The 13244-nt window shown below is 50.5% G+C and overlaps 1 long non-coding RNA gene across 1 annotated transcript; it reads left to right on the forward strand.

Annotated features, from left to right (window-relative positions):
* The first annotated feature begins 5759 nt into the window (after positions 1-5759).
* Positions 5760-12710, forward strand: LOC122207365. The gene is made up of 2 exons (XR_006196798.1): positions 5760-5967; positions 12236-12710. It is a non-coding gene; the product is annotated as an uncharacterized LOC122207365 (long non-coding RNA).
* The last annotated feature ends 534 nt before the right edge of the window (positions 12711-13244 follow it).

Genomic DNA, 13244 nt, shown 5'->3' on the forward strand with positions numbered 1-13244 from the left:
GGAGAAATTAAGTAATGTGCCCAAGGCCAGACAATATTTTCAAAAGGTCTGTCTGACCTGAAGTCTAGTACTCTTCCTGCTACACCACAGCTGGGGCCCCAGATGGTTAAGAGGCCCAGAGCAAGTGGAAAGAGGGCAGCACGACAGGGGAGAGGGGCTGGGTTCTCAGGAGATAAGGGGCTGGAGGACAGGAGCCAGCTTGTTTTAAGAGCGTACCTCAATGAGGGATGTTTCTTACCTTCCTACCTGGGGAGACTCCAGCTGGATGAGGAGCACGGGGAGCCCCAGCCACAGAAGCCCTTGTCCCAGTCTCTTTCTATCACGGCTCTGTGTCAGCCAAATGAGCCTGAGCTTGGAGACCAATCAGATCTGAGTTTCGATCTTTATTTTATGGCTGGAGAGACCTCGGGCTAGTTACTCAGCATCCCTGAGCTTCTGTTTCTTCACCTGCAAAACTGGAATAGGCACACGTGCCTTTAGGGCCACTGCAAAGATTAGATTAAGTAATGAATGCACTGTTGTAGGCAATAGTTGGGGAACAATGGCCCGAGAAGAGGATTAGCCACATGGCCAGAGGTACCCATGAGGCCTCTCTGTGGGGTGCCAGGCCAGGCTGAGCTGTGTCCTGCCCACTCAGGGCTCCCTTTCTTCTCTGGGTCCCCCTCTGTTGCAAGCTAACAGTCCTCCTCCTGACTGCTGTTGACGCTGTCTCCTCTGGCTACAGACTGGCTAATGCTCCCTGCCTGGCAGTTCTTAGCCAAGCTGGGCCAATTAAGCTGCATCCCTCTAATTGTTTTGGTGGTTCTTCTCTGAACTCCCTCCAACTTATCTACAAATCGGTTCTAAATTTAGACTCAAGCGCCAAGTCTGGGAGCTCTGAGCTTCTCCCTGCTCTAGCCAACCGTGAGGCTGGTGTGCCTTCCCTGGTAGGGCTGGGTGTTTCTCCTCCTCTCCATCCCTCTCCCTCTGTCTCCCCCTCCCCCTTTCTCCTAATCATCAACACAAAGGTGGAGGAACGACTGTGACATGATTTATTTTGTTTGCGGAGTGCAGGTTCATAATCAGTTAGAAAACAGTTTTTCTTATTTAAACTTCCAGGAAAGTGACGGTAGAGAATTAAAGGGGGATTAATTGAATGCACAAGTTCTTTCTGTGCCCTGGAAACTGCACAGAGGAAACAAAACAACTTTGAAATAGCAAGAGAAGGAAGGGGGAGTGGGTAAGAGTAGAGTGGTTCCTTTGCCCTTTCTTGGTGCCTCACCCCTACATCTGCCTTGTTTGCCCTCCTTAAAGCATCAGCCTCCAGTGTTGACCCTGCAGTGTCTTCATTAGGTGGTTAGGACCCACCCAACCCCAGGGAGCAGATTTAAAAACACCCTCTTCTCCCTCCTGTCCTCCCCTCCCTTCCCCTTTTCCTCTTTTCCTGGTCTTTGATTTCATCCTTCTCCCCTCCCTTTTCTGGTTTCCACCTCCTCCTCTCTGTCATCTCCCTTTCTGCTCCCTCTTGTCCTCTCCTCCTCCCCCTTCCTTCCTTTCTCTCATCTTCCTCTCCCCTCTCCTCCATGGCAACATCAGACTCCTCCGGCATCTTTCATACCAGTAGAGCAGCTTACACTCTGGAAAGTCCTCTCCTACCCCTAGACTCATAGGAGTTAGACAACAGCCCTGTGGACATGGGCAGGTGCCTAGGAAAGAATGATCTCACCGCTGGTTAGAGGGGCAGATCAACACAGCTGAGATCTCATGACAAGTCTGGTAGGGGAGCCAGACTCTTCTGTTGTCTCGGAGCCTCATTCCCATCAACCCAGAGGACACCTGTTGGCTGTCCCCAATAAATCACAGTGGTAACATGCCTCTTTGTGGTCACCAAACCTCACATATTGTGGAGGATGCCCAGAGGGTCCTGCAGGCAAGGTGACATGGTGGAGGGGTGGAAGATATGTCTGGACAGACAGCCACAGAGTTTTGTCACTTCCTGCAGATCAAACCTTTTTATTCAAGCATCTCAAAGGGGTGTCAGCTCACAAATTTAAATCTGTCAACAAGTGTTGGATCTAACAACATTCTAGGTGCATGCAGAGATAACAATCCTGGTCCCCACAGAAGTGACACGTCCCTGCTCTGTAAAATGGACCTATCACTTATACATACATGACTTAAGCTTTGCTTCTACAAGAAACAGGTGGGATAATGAGTGTGAAGACATTTTACAAACTACAAAGTTCTACACAAATACAAATAACTCTTTTGTTGCTGGGATTCCAATAATTGTAGGGATAAAGCTGGTCTTAACACTGGATGGAACCAGTGCTGGAAACAACTTTTGAGGTCATGTTGCCCAACCCCTCATTTCGTGGGTGAGGAAAATGAGACCCAGATAATAGTCCAACAGGCCACACTGCAGGTGACGGGACTGGACAGTCTCAGGACCCGGGCTCCTGGCTTTGCCTCATTCTGGATGCTGCTTATAATTTGTTTTTCTTTCCTTGATGTTTCCCTCTTTCTTTTTATTCCTCAAAATTTAATACATGCAAAGTGCCTTTGAAATACTCTTTATCCACACCTTTTCCTCTACCTTAATATTATCTATCCTATATCCCATCTTATCAAGATCCTGTGAGATGGCTTAAAAAACTATTGACAAATCCATACGAGGGGTTAAGAAAGAAGCCATGGTGTGTAGCTTTGCTACTCCACCTGCAACCACTTTGATCTCAACAGAGGTCTTCACAGACTTCAAAGAAGAAGCAATGACTACCAAGGAATTGTAAGTTCTGTGTCAGGCCATTGGAGATTTTATCCACACAGCCTTATGATCCAGCTTGTTCTTCTGTAGTGGGGACACATCTCATAAAGTCATCCTCATGCTCTTACCTCATGACAAACCCTCTGGCTTCTTTCCCTCCGTTGGCTCTTTCTCTACCCTTCTGAGCCTCGTGACCCTGACTGGCGGTACTGACCATTTCCACTGGCTTGACCAATGTGAGTTGGTTTCTGACACAGAGTATGTGCAATTTATTCCCTATTCTCTTCCTTCTGTATATTCAGGAGTTAGATCTAGTAGGTTCTCAAAGAGTATAAGTGCAAGGCAAGAGCAGAGTTTCTGCAGGGTGAGTCCAGGGGAGAAACAGTATGTATAAAAGATGGGGTGGGCCTCAAGGGGGGTTGCTAAAAGAAAACTGCCCAGGGAGAAGAAGTGAAGAGCCAATGTCTCACAGGTTAACAGCCATCTGTCCCCTTTTTTCTCCCTGGCTGGCTTGTGGACTTGCATTTCTTATTTCTTCTTGCATGCTTAGAGCCTATTACAGATGTGGAAATGTCAGCCTTTGATGAATTCTGGTGCTAGACTAAGGCCTTGGTGCCTCCAGGACAAGCGAGGATGAAATGTCAGAATTTGGAGAACCTAGTGTCAGCGATTTTAGAAATTATTTAGTTCAACTCCCCTCGAGTGCCTTGTCAGGAAGGTGAAGACTGCCCACAGGGTATCCAAGAAGGCCTCTTTCTGGAAAGAACCAGTACCATTTGGACTGCACACCACACACTTAACAAAGAGTCGTGTCCGTGTGCACACATGTGCCCATCTGCTCTGGTGCGTGTGGGGGGTGGTTTCTCCTCTATGTGTGTATATCTTACAGTTGTAGGAAATCAGAGCTGAAGGGGCAAGAGAGATCATCTAAGTGAACCCTCTGGTTGCAGAGAAGAAGAAACTGAAGCTGAGGAGGAGCCTCGTTATCTGTAAAGGGGGAACCTTGATATCTGCCCTGTTCGCCTGGTAACAGAATGGATAGAGTCAATAAGATCATGACTATAAACTTGCAAAAAACAAACGAAATAAACAAGCAAACGTTAAAACCGTGATTAAAAACCTAGTATGCGTGGGATTAGGTTCAGAACTAGGGGATGCTGTGCTCATGAAGGGCGTTGCTGCTTCGGGGGGGTATGGGAAACAAAAGGCAAGGAGAGGGGGAGGGGAAGGCCATTCTCCAGACTCGCTGGGATCCCCATCCCCATGTACACAGAGCTTAAGGTTGAGCCACAAGCCAACCAAGCAGGAAATACAGGGGGAACAGTGAGGTCATTGGATCAGGAGGGGGCTGGAGTGGAAGAGAGATGGCTCTGGCTCAGAGCATGTGTGAGGCTTCTTTCTTTGGAAGATTCTCCAGATAATAGGGCATCACTGGGGGTGGGGGGCAGTGCTAGGGTGCTGCAGACCACCAGGTCTAGGGCTCAGAGCTGCTGAGGCCTGATTGTCAATGTTCCCGGAAGACCACTGGCTGGTGTGCAGGGGCAGATGTGCGAGGAAGCAGGTAAGGGGAGTGAGAGATGTTTGGCCAAAGCGACATGGTGGGATGTCTGGGAGGGAGGGATTGGACACAGGCTCCCAAAGCAGGACGGCCCGTCCCAGGGCCACAAGCAGGCAGGCAAAGGGAAGGTGACATTCTGTCCAGAGCAGGCATGGAGCCCAAAGCGTGGCCCTTGCTGGTGCTCTGGGTGGGGAAGGCCTGGACTGCTGATGGCTTCCTTCCCACCCTCCCAAGGGAGGCTTGGTGAGCCCCAGCACTCCTCCAGAGAAGACAGCTCAGATTCTTGGCCCCTCTCCCTTTTCCACTCTGCCACCCAGTTGCTCAAGCCAAAATCCTTCATTCAAGCCTTTCATCTTCATTCTTCCTGGTAGACCCCTCTTTGAAATATGTCCAGAATCTGGCAGTTCCCAACCCCTTCGAGGCTACCACCCCATCCCACCATCTCACCCTGGACCCCTGCTTCTCCCCACATCCACCCTTGCAGCCCTGTGCTCTCATTTTTGCACAGCAGCCAGCCAGACCTGCTCACAGCTCTCAGATCCCATCTCTCTTCTGAGGGAGAAACCCCAGAGGCTCCCCCACTCACTCAGAGTCCAAAAACTGCATCTCCCAACAACAAGCCCTCTGATTCTCCTCCTGCCCTTGCTCTCTGTGCTTCAGCCACACGGGCCTCCCCTGTCTCAGGACCTTTGCACAGGCTGGTCCCTCTGCCTCCCCTGACGTGGCCGCAGGGCTCATGCTCTCACTCCCTGTAGGTCCCTGATCAAATGTCACCTCTTCCTTACTCCCTTCTCTGTTCTCCTCATATGAATAGCTAATTGGTTCTCTGCTCAGATACTTTTGACCTCACTGAGCCTGCTTTATGTTTCTCTTCCTTTAGCTCTTATCTCTACCTGGCATATGTGGCCACTGCTATTTTCCAGCTGCTGCAGTGCACAAAGCCAAGGGGCACCATTTGCTGTACAGAGGCCACCAGGAGAGCACCACCTCCATGTGCACAGGGTAGGAATGCTGTTCACTTAGACTCACTGCTGTAGCTCCAGCACTAGGACCAGACCAGGAAATACCTGTGGAATGAAGCTTACCCCTTCTCTTTCCTGCACCTTCTACCCTGCATCTTTCTCTTCGGTATTTTTTCCTCTTAAGTGCACTCTAGAATCCTTCCAGGGCTCTGAGAGCCCTTTCCCATTACCTCTTGGTGTTGCAGAAAGGGAGCCGGAAGGGACCGAGCCTGAAATGCGTTTTTAAAATTCCCACGCCAGCCCTTCCCCTGACTCCACGTCCCCCCACCCCCATCTCCAGAAGCCCCATCCTCTCCTCCACGTGCCAGGCTGTTCTCTGCCTGCCCAGCAGGAACGAAGTTACCGTTGTCATCCTTTGTGGTGACTGGTTGCCATGGCAACAGGGACACCAGCCATCCACAGAGCTCTGGGTCAATGTGCACCTGGGGTTTAGTTAGGTAGCCCTGGTGGTGGTGGGAGCGGCTGGGGGTGGGGGAAGTCAGATTGCTGTAAGGGCGTTCCCTTGAAGCAGGCATCTGAGAAGGGGATAGCCTCGAAATCTTCCCCTCCCCTGACTCCGGAGCCAAATCAGGACTCCAGGACAATGGCACATGTGATTACACGTCACTTGGAAGGAGCACGACCCTCACACAGTGGCGCAGGTAACTGCGAGGGAGGCTGCATGCGGTCAGTTGCAGCCCCTGGGAAAGGTATTCCATGTAGCATGGCCCTGTTGGGTCTACTGGGACTTGGCTGACCTGGCCCAGGACACAGAAGAGTAGACAGAAGGAGAAATGGACAAGAGGGAAAAGAAACGCATAGCAAAGTGAAGAAATGGGGCCACTTACATGGCTAAACCCAGACGTGGCCCCGCTTAACCACTAGAGTCAAGTCCCATAAGAAGCCTGACTAGATTCTACATCCTTCCCCTGGCATAAACAGGTTACGTTGACCTGGCTATATGGGTTAATATATTGGCTTAGGTACTGTTAGTTGCTATAAAAGGTAAACTCCCAAATCTCAGTGATTTGGGTCAACAGATGTTTATTCTGCACTCCACATAAAGAGTAATCAGCATCTTTAAAGGCAGGGGAAAAGAGAAGCACTCAGGGACCCAGGGTGATACAGGGGGCTTCCAAAGTTGACCTGGCCCTCACCCAGCAGATAGCCTGTGAGGAAGAGTAGAGGGTCACACGGGCATCTTGGGGGGCCACATCTGGGAGTGGGCAATATCATTCTGCCCACATTCCAGAGGCCACAACTTCATCACCTAGCTTTGTCTAATTGCAAGGATGTCTGGAAATGTGTCGTCTAGCTGTGTGGCCAGGAAGAAAAGGAAACCCGTTTGATAAATGGTCTCTACCACAAGCTGGAATGAATCCTGGCCCTGCAGGCAGCAGGCAGTGTCTAAAAGGAGTGGACGGGAGGTGGATAGTTGCCCAAAGCCAAATGGGAGGGTGCCCCAGGGGTACAAACAGCACGCAGTGCCATAACCAGTCAGGCTTAGAATCAAGACTGGCCTCCCTCCAGAACCTTTGTTTATTTATATCATGAAGGTTCTGCCCACAGGAGCTTCCGGGGTGTTGACAGAAGGAAGGAGGGGAGAATGAAGCAGGTAGGGGGGCAGTGGGGAGGGTATGGAAAGCAGTGGTGACAAAAAGCGTTTGTAGCTAGCCACTGGAACTCTTGCCTTAGCCCTCGGGTCACGCTAGCTTTACCCGCCACATGGCACTCCTCTGGAGTGACATACCATCCTCCCGGAGCCCAGAGGGGTGCTCAGGATTAATGTGCACATCCGTACGTGGGGGAAGCCAGGAGTGGAACAAATAAAATCACAGCAGACTCCAGGACCCTCAGGCCAAAAGCACAGGGCATCCTACCCAAGGGGTCCTCACTGGTGAGCACAGAGCACAGTGACAGGCTGGAGAGCCAGGGGATCCGAGGAAGGCCACATTAGACTCATCTTGGACCTTTCTAGAAAGACCCAAGCCCCATCCCAGGCCTTTGAAGTCAGACTTTTCAGAGGTGGGGCTCCAGTATGAAAAAGATCCCGCCCCCCAAAAAACCTGTTCATTCTTTTTTTTTTTCTAATGTTTATTATTTTTGAGAGAGAGAGACAGAGAGCAAACAGGGAAGGGGCAGAGAGAGAGGGAGACACAGAATCGGAAGCAGGCTCCAGGCTCTGAGCTGTCAGCACAGAGCCCAACGTGGGGCTCAAACCCACAGACAGCGAGATCATGACCTGAGCCGAAGTCGGCTGCTCAACTGACTGAGCCACCCAGGCGCCCCAAAACCTATCAATTCTATGGATGGGGAAATGAGGCTCACAGAGGAGAAAGATAATTTCCCCAAAGCCAAAATACTAATTGGAAGCAGAGCGGACCTAGAACTCTCTTCTCATGTCTGCTAGGCACTATCTGTCCCACTGCTGTAACTGACACACATACACACACACACGCACACACATGTACTCACATACAAACTCACACACTCACACAGACAGATGTTCACACACTCAGGTGTGTGTGCACACCAAATGAGCACACACACACACACACACACACCCCTAAGCCCTCAGGAACCCAGCGGACTCATAATCTCCTGCAGAAACTCTGACACTCAGGCAGTTGGAGGCTGATTTAGCTGCATGTTCCCATAATTGATCCTGCAGCTTGCACGGATCTAATCCATATTTATCATTTCACGTCGGGCAAACAGTACCTTCTGTGCCTGCTGGTGCTGCAAGAGCCTTCGCTGGAGTTTGCATATATGGAAGTGGCTCTCCACCCCAGGAGTAGCCCCAGAGAGAAGACCCCTTTCATCTTTGAGAATGGCAGTATTTTCCTTGAATGGCCCCCCCCACACACACAACAGGGTCCATTTAGAAACCCTCGGTAATATGCAAAAATGGATTGGGAGTGAAATCCCTGGTCTGAACTATAAGAAGTCTGAATTACAGAGAACTTAAAAAAATGTTTATTTATTTGGAGAGAGAGAGAGAGAGAGAGAGAGAGAGAGAATGTGCAGGGAAGGGGCAAAGAGACAGGGGGAGAGAGAGAACCCCAAGCACCATCGGTGCAGAGCTAGATGCGGGGCTCCATCTCACAAACCGTAAGATCATGACCTGAGCCAAAATCAAGAGTCAGACGCTTAACCAACTGAGCCACCCAGGCGCCCCTGAATTACAGAGAACTTTTAAATACAGCAGTTTTTAACTGTTTTCAATGCATTCAGGAATAAAATGGACAGATAGGGAGCAAAATGAGCCCAATTAGAGGCACTTTGGGGACCACTTTAATGAATAGTAGAGAAAGTCCCGTATAATTAGCATGCTTTGTGCTGCTAAGTTAGTATTCCACGTTGAAAACCAATTCTTTTTTTTTAACTGAAGATAATAGTTTGGAGGTGAGGGACAACATACACTATTCCTTTGCATGTGGAACAATTAATGTGCCTATAATAATAAAGCAGTTACACAGACCAGATTATCAATCACACTAGCCAAGGAGATTCTAGACCCCATGCAAACCTAGGACATAGCATTCCCTGATTCCCTGGCAGCCTAGGGATGTTCATGCTCACTCCCTCCTGTCTCAGGCACAGTGTTCCTTGTCCAGGATGCTTCTGTCCCCTTCTTCCTGCACTCCTGACTCCCCTGGGCAAGCAGCACAGGTGCAGAATGTATTACAATAACACCGCTGTGAGAATGCCATTGATTTCCCACTCCCGGTCTCTGCTTTAATCCACATTTTTATTAAACTTTTTTTGTGTAGGAAAGAATATTTAGGGAAAACCATGAAGGACTATCAGGCGATGTTATTAGTCTTCTCAGCTCCCGCCAACGAGCTGTTCCAGGGCAGAAATATTTGCCATTGGGCAGTGGACCCAGGGGCCAGATTGGAAGCGGGAGCTCATTTGGTCAACAGAAGGAAGGATAAAAGACCGCTCTCGAGACGCCAGGAGGACAAGGGGAGCAGCGGTTTCCAATTTATTTCGCTTCTATTGAATGCTTTTTAGAACCCAGTTCCCACATCTGGCAAGCTGGCACCATCCCTCTCTTAGAATCACGGAGGCTTAGAGCTGGGCGGCCCAGAACATCCAAGTCCCTCCGCTCAGTTCTCTTCGGGTCTTTCCAGCCTGCGAGGATCAGGCTGGGTGCTGCCATACACAGAGGAGCTCAGCAGGCGCTTTGCAATCCCCCACTCCCCAAGCTGAGTTCGAGGCTAAGTCCTTAAAGAGGCCCCCACCATGAGCCTGGAACTGCTCCATTGTGATGATGCTGATTCCAGTATTAACCTGGTCTGTGCTGCTTCTTGCTCAACTGTGAAGTGATTGGAGACCAGAAGAAGGATCTTAGCCACCTTTTATCTCCAGTATGTAGCACAGTGCCTGGCATATTACTAGGTGCTCAGAAAATGAATGAATGAGCAAATGGCTGAGTTCACCACATTGCAACTGACAAATCCTGGGGTACTTGCTGAGAGGGAAGAGGAGACATACCCAGGAAAGGCAAGTTGCCTCTAAAGGAGGCACAGCACCCCAGAGTAGGGTCTGGAGGATCTGAGGATCACCTTGCCTACTACACATTGCATCTTTAGATTGTGGTGCATTATAGTTTCATCCCCAGTTTCTCTATCGGTTTCCTCCCTACCAGCTGGAGTGGTGCTGAGCAGGGAAGGTGCGGGATGTGAGAACAGCAGACCTCTTCCTTGGGGCAGTGGTTTGACCAGCATGTGCTGGACACACACTGAGTCCCCAGCACTGGTTTGGCCCAGTGGGGGTGACGGAGCATTGTGCTGAAAAATCAAGGTGCTTCTGGCCAGGAGGAGCACTAATTAGGATCATAAGACACAGTGGCATAGAAGAACCCGAGAGAGTTTAAATTTTTTTTTTTTAACATTTATTTATTTTTGAGACAGAGAGAGACAGAGCATGAACGGGGGAGGAGAAGAGAGAGAGGGAGACACAGAATCAGAAGCAGGCTCCAGGCTCTGGGCCATCAGCCCAGAGCCCGATGCGGGGCTCGAACTCACAGACCGTGAGATCGTGACCTGAGCCGAAGTCGGACACTCAACCGACTGAGCCACCCAGGCGCCCCGAGAACCAAAGAGAGTTTAGGCAGCAGGCCAACAAGGCTCACGTGACAGAGTGGAAACAAAGACCCAGAAGGTGGAGGAGAGCTCCTAATGCTCTGTGGGTGCTCTCTACTCAGGCATGGCCTCCTGGGGGAATCTGAGGGGATGAAAACATCGGGAAGAAACAGAACCCGGAGGGTGCGTGGGAGGGAGGAAACTCACCCTGGTGGCCACCTGCTAGAACCAGAGCTCCATCTCCTCTAACCCCAGCCTCCCTTCCCTCCGTTCCCACCCTGATTTCCAGGCCAGAGCCTCTTCTCACCCACACCCTCTTCTAGCTGAATTAAGATCTCCCTGAAGGATTCAGATACAGTCTTTGGACAGTGCTTGCTCTTTCCCTTGGGAAGTGGCCATAGTTATATTTTTCTCTTGCATTTTCTGTGTGGTGGTGGTAACAGTGACAATGATGCCAACAGCTCCCAGATGGGGGAAGCAATGGAGACAGCCACCTGTCATGGGGCTCTGCCTTGCAGCTCTCAGTCCACACCAGTCTTGGGCAACTTGTGTTCACAGAGTCCATCCTGGACTCCAGCTAGAGGCTTTGGACCACTGGCTAGAGAAATAGCAGCAAAACTGTGGTCCCAATGAGCTGACCTGTGGTCCCCTGGACACCACATTCTTAGGACATTAGCAAATAGGAACATGTCCCCAGGAGAGGGACCGTCAAATGCAGGGCCCTAAGAGGAATTGCTAGAGGGACTAAGCTGGTTCAACCAGGAGACAAGAAGTTTCTGGGGGTTCTACATGTGGGCTGTTGGGGCACAAGGGGTGGGGCTCGCTCTGTGTCACCCAGAAGGCAGAAGCAGAGTCAATAGGTGGAAGTTATAGGAAATAGAATCAGATCAAGGGAAGGAAGCTGCTAGAACTCTCAGAAGATGAAATTAATGAGGCCAGCAGGATGGAAGCTTTTGTCCCTCCAAACAGAATACCTCTTTGAGCACGGAATCACATAGTTTTCCCATGTATTTACTTCTTTTAATTCTCCACCATCCCCATAAGGAAGTCAGGCTCATTGGCCCCATCTTTAGAGGGTAAGACTGAGATTCAGGGAGGTCAAGTGATTTCCAAGACAATCCCCTCTCCGGAATGGGGCAGAGTTGGGTTTGAAGCTGAGTCTCCTATTCCCAGTCTGGTCCTCCTTCCAATGGGCCCCAAGTCCTGGGTTTAAATACAAGTCTCAGGGATGTTGGAAGGGACTCATGCATTTGCAGATCCTTATGTTCAAAGTGGGCTGGAGGTACCTTTCTCCCAGGATTGGTAGCACTGGGGAGCCCTGAGACCCCTGTACCAGGCCGCTGCAGTGCTAGGGACTCTAAGACCCTGTTTGCTTTCGTGGGTCCCATGTGGGACTAGGACAAATCTCCTTTGCTCTAAGATTCCCCACAAACTGAGGAGGGGGGAGGACTTTTGTCTTCTCTTTATGTGAGCTACATGGGTATAAAACAGTTATTATCAACTTTCTTACTTCCTCTGCATCTGTCCGTCTTCCCCACCTGGTCCAGCCTAATCTCGTTTCCTTCTCTGTCTTTCTATTGCTTGCCTGAGTCTTGGCTCTTTGACCCAAAGACCAAGGATATGATGTCCTTCTCCAGCTCCACCCTGGAACCTCCCCTCCAGCAGCAGGTGCTTCTGGTTCAGCTGCCTGAATGGGGAGGGTCGCTGGGCGATGGGAGTGCGGGGCTGGGGGCTCCATGAACATCCTGCTGCCTAACCAACAGCACCCCTCACCTTCCACCTGACCTGCCATGATGAAATTCTAAACCTCTGGCTTCCCTCCCCACCATATCCCCCTTAGGTGCTGAACTCATCTCTTTACAGTGTAAAACTGGATCATGGCAATCCTGTGCTTAGAAGACATTGGTGGCCTCCCATTGCACTTAAGATAAACCACAGAATCCCTGTCTGCGCCTCTCATCTGTGTACAGCTGCCCGCTTGCTGTCAAGGCCACAGTCAATCCATGGTCACTGCAGCCTCCACTCCACATCCCGAGCACACCAAGGACGTTCCTTCACACAGACTGGAGCCGCTACCCAGCATTCTTTTCATCCAGATCCCTGGTTCCCACTTGGTTCTTCCCTGGCCTATCCTTCAAACACAGGGTTGAATACTCCCCACCTTAGAAGCCTTCTCGTGCCCTCCCAGTCTAAACCAGCTCCCCTGGAATCCCCTCCCATTGGATCACCCTCTTCTCCCCTGACTTTATCATAGTTTAGGATTATAGATTCATTTCTGTATTTAGTTATTACATGTTGTCTCTTCTGGAAAGTAAGCTCCACAAAGCAAGGACTGACATCTGTTGGGCCCTGGGTCCCTAGAGGAGCTCACCTCTTGCTTGTAAGGCATATAAAGAAGAAATGAGATGGGGGAGGGAGAGGGAGTGGGGGAAGGGAAGGGAAGACAAAATGTACGTGGGGGAGGAGAAGGCAAGGAGGATGAAGAAAGGAGGAAGGAGCGGGAGGCTGAGGAAAGGAAATGAGGATAAAGGATGGGAGAAGGGCTAACGTCTTCCCAGCTGACCTCAGGCTTCCTCCTCCTCCCTGTGAGCAACCTGGGGTTTGGCTCTGCTGGACTGTGGCGCCCTCACCCGACAGGTGGAGTTCATGCACCTGCCATGTCCCTGTACCGTGGGAGTCATAGGGGCATGTGCACGCACACACATGTACTCACACTCACATCTGGATGCATGTCTTAGAGCCAGAAAAGAAGGAGGCACCTGGGCTCCCTCCCCACTTTGCCTCTCACTCAAGGCTCCTTCTCCTCCCTAATGGTCTGAAGTATTTTGGATATAACAACAGCCATAAGA

Source organism: Panthera leo, chromosome E1 (assembly GCF_018350215.1).
Source record: "Panthera leo isolate Ple1 chromosome E1, P.leo_Ple1_pat1.1, whole genome shotgun sequence".
Taxonomy (NCBI): Eukaryota; Metazoa; Chordata; class Mammalia; order Carnivora; family Felidae; genus Panthera; species Panthera leo.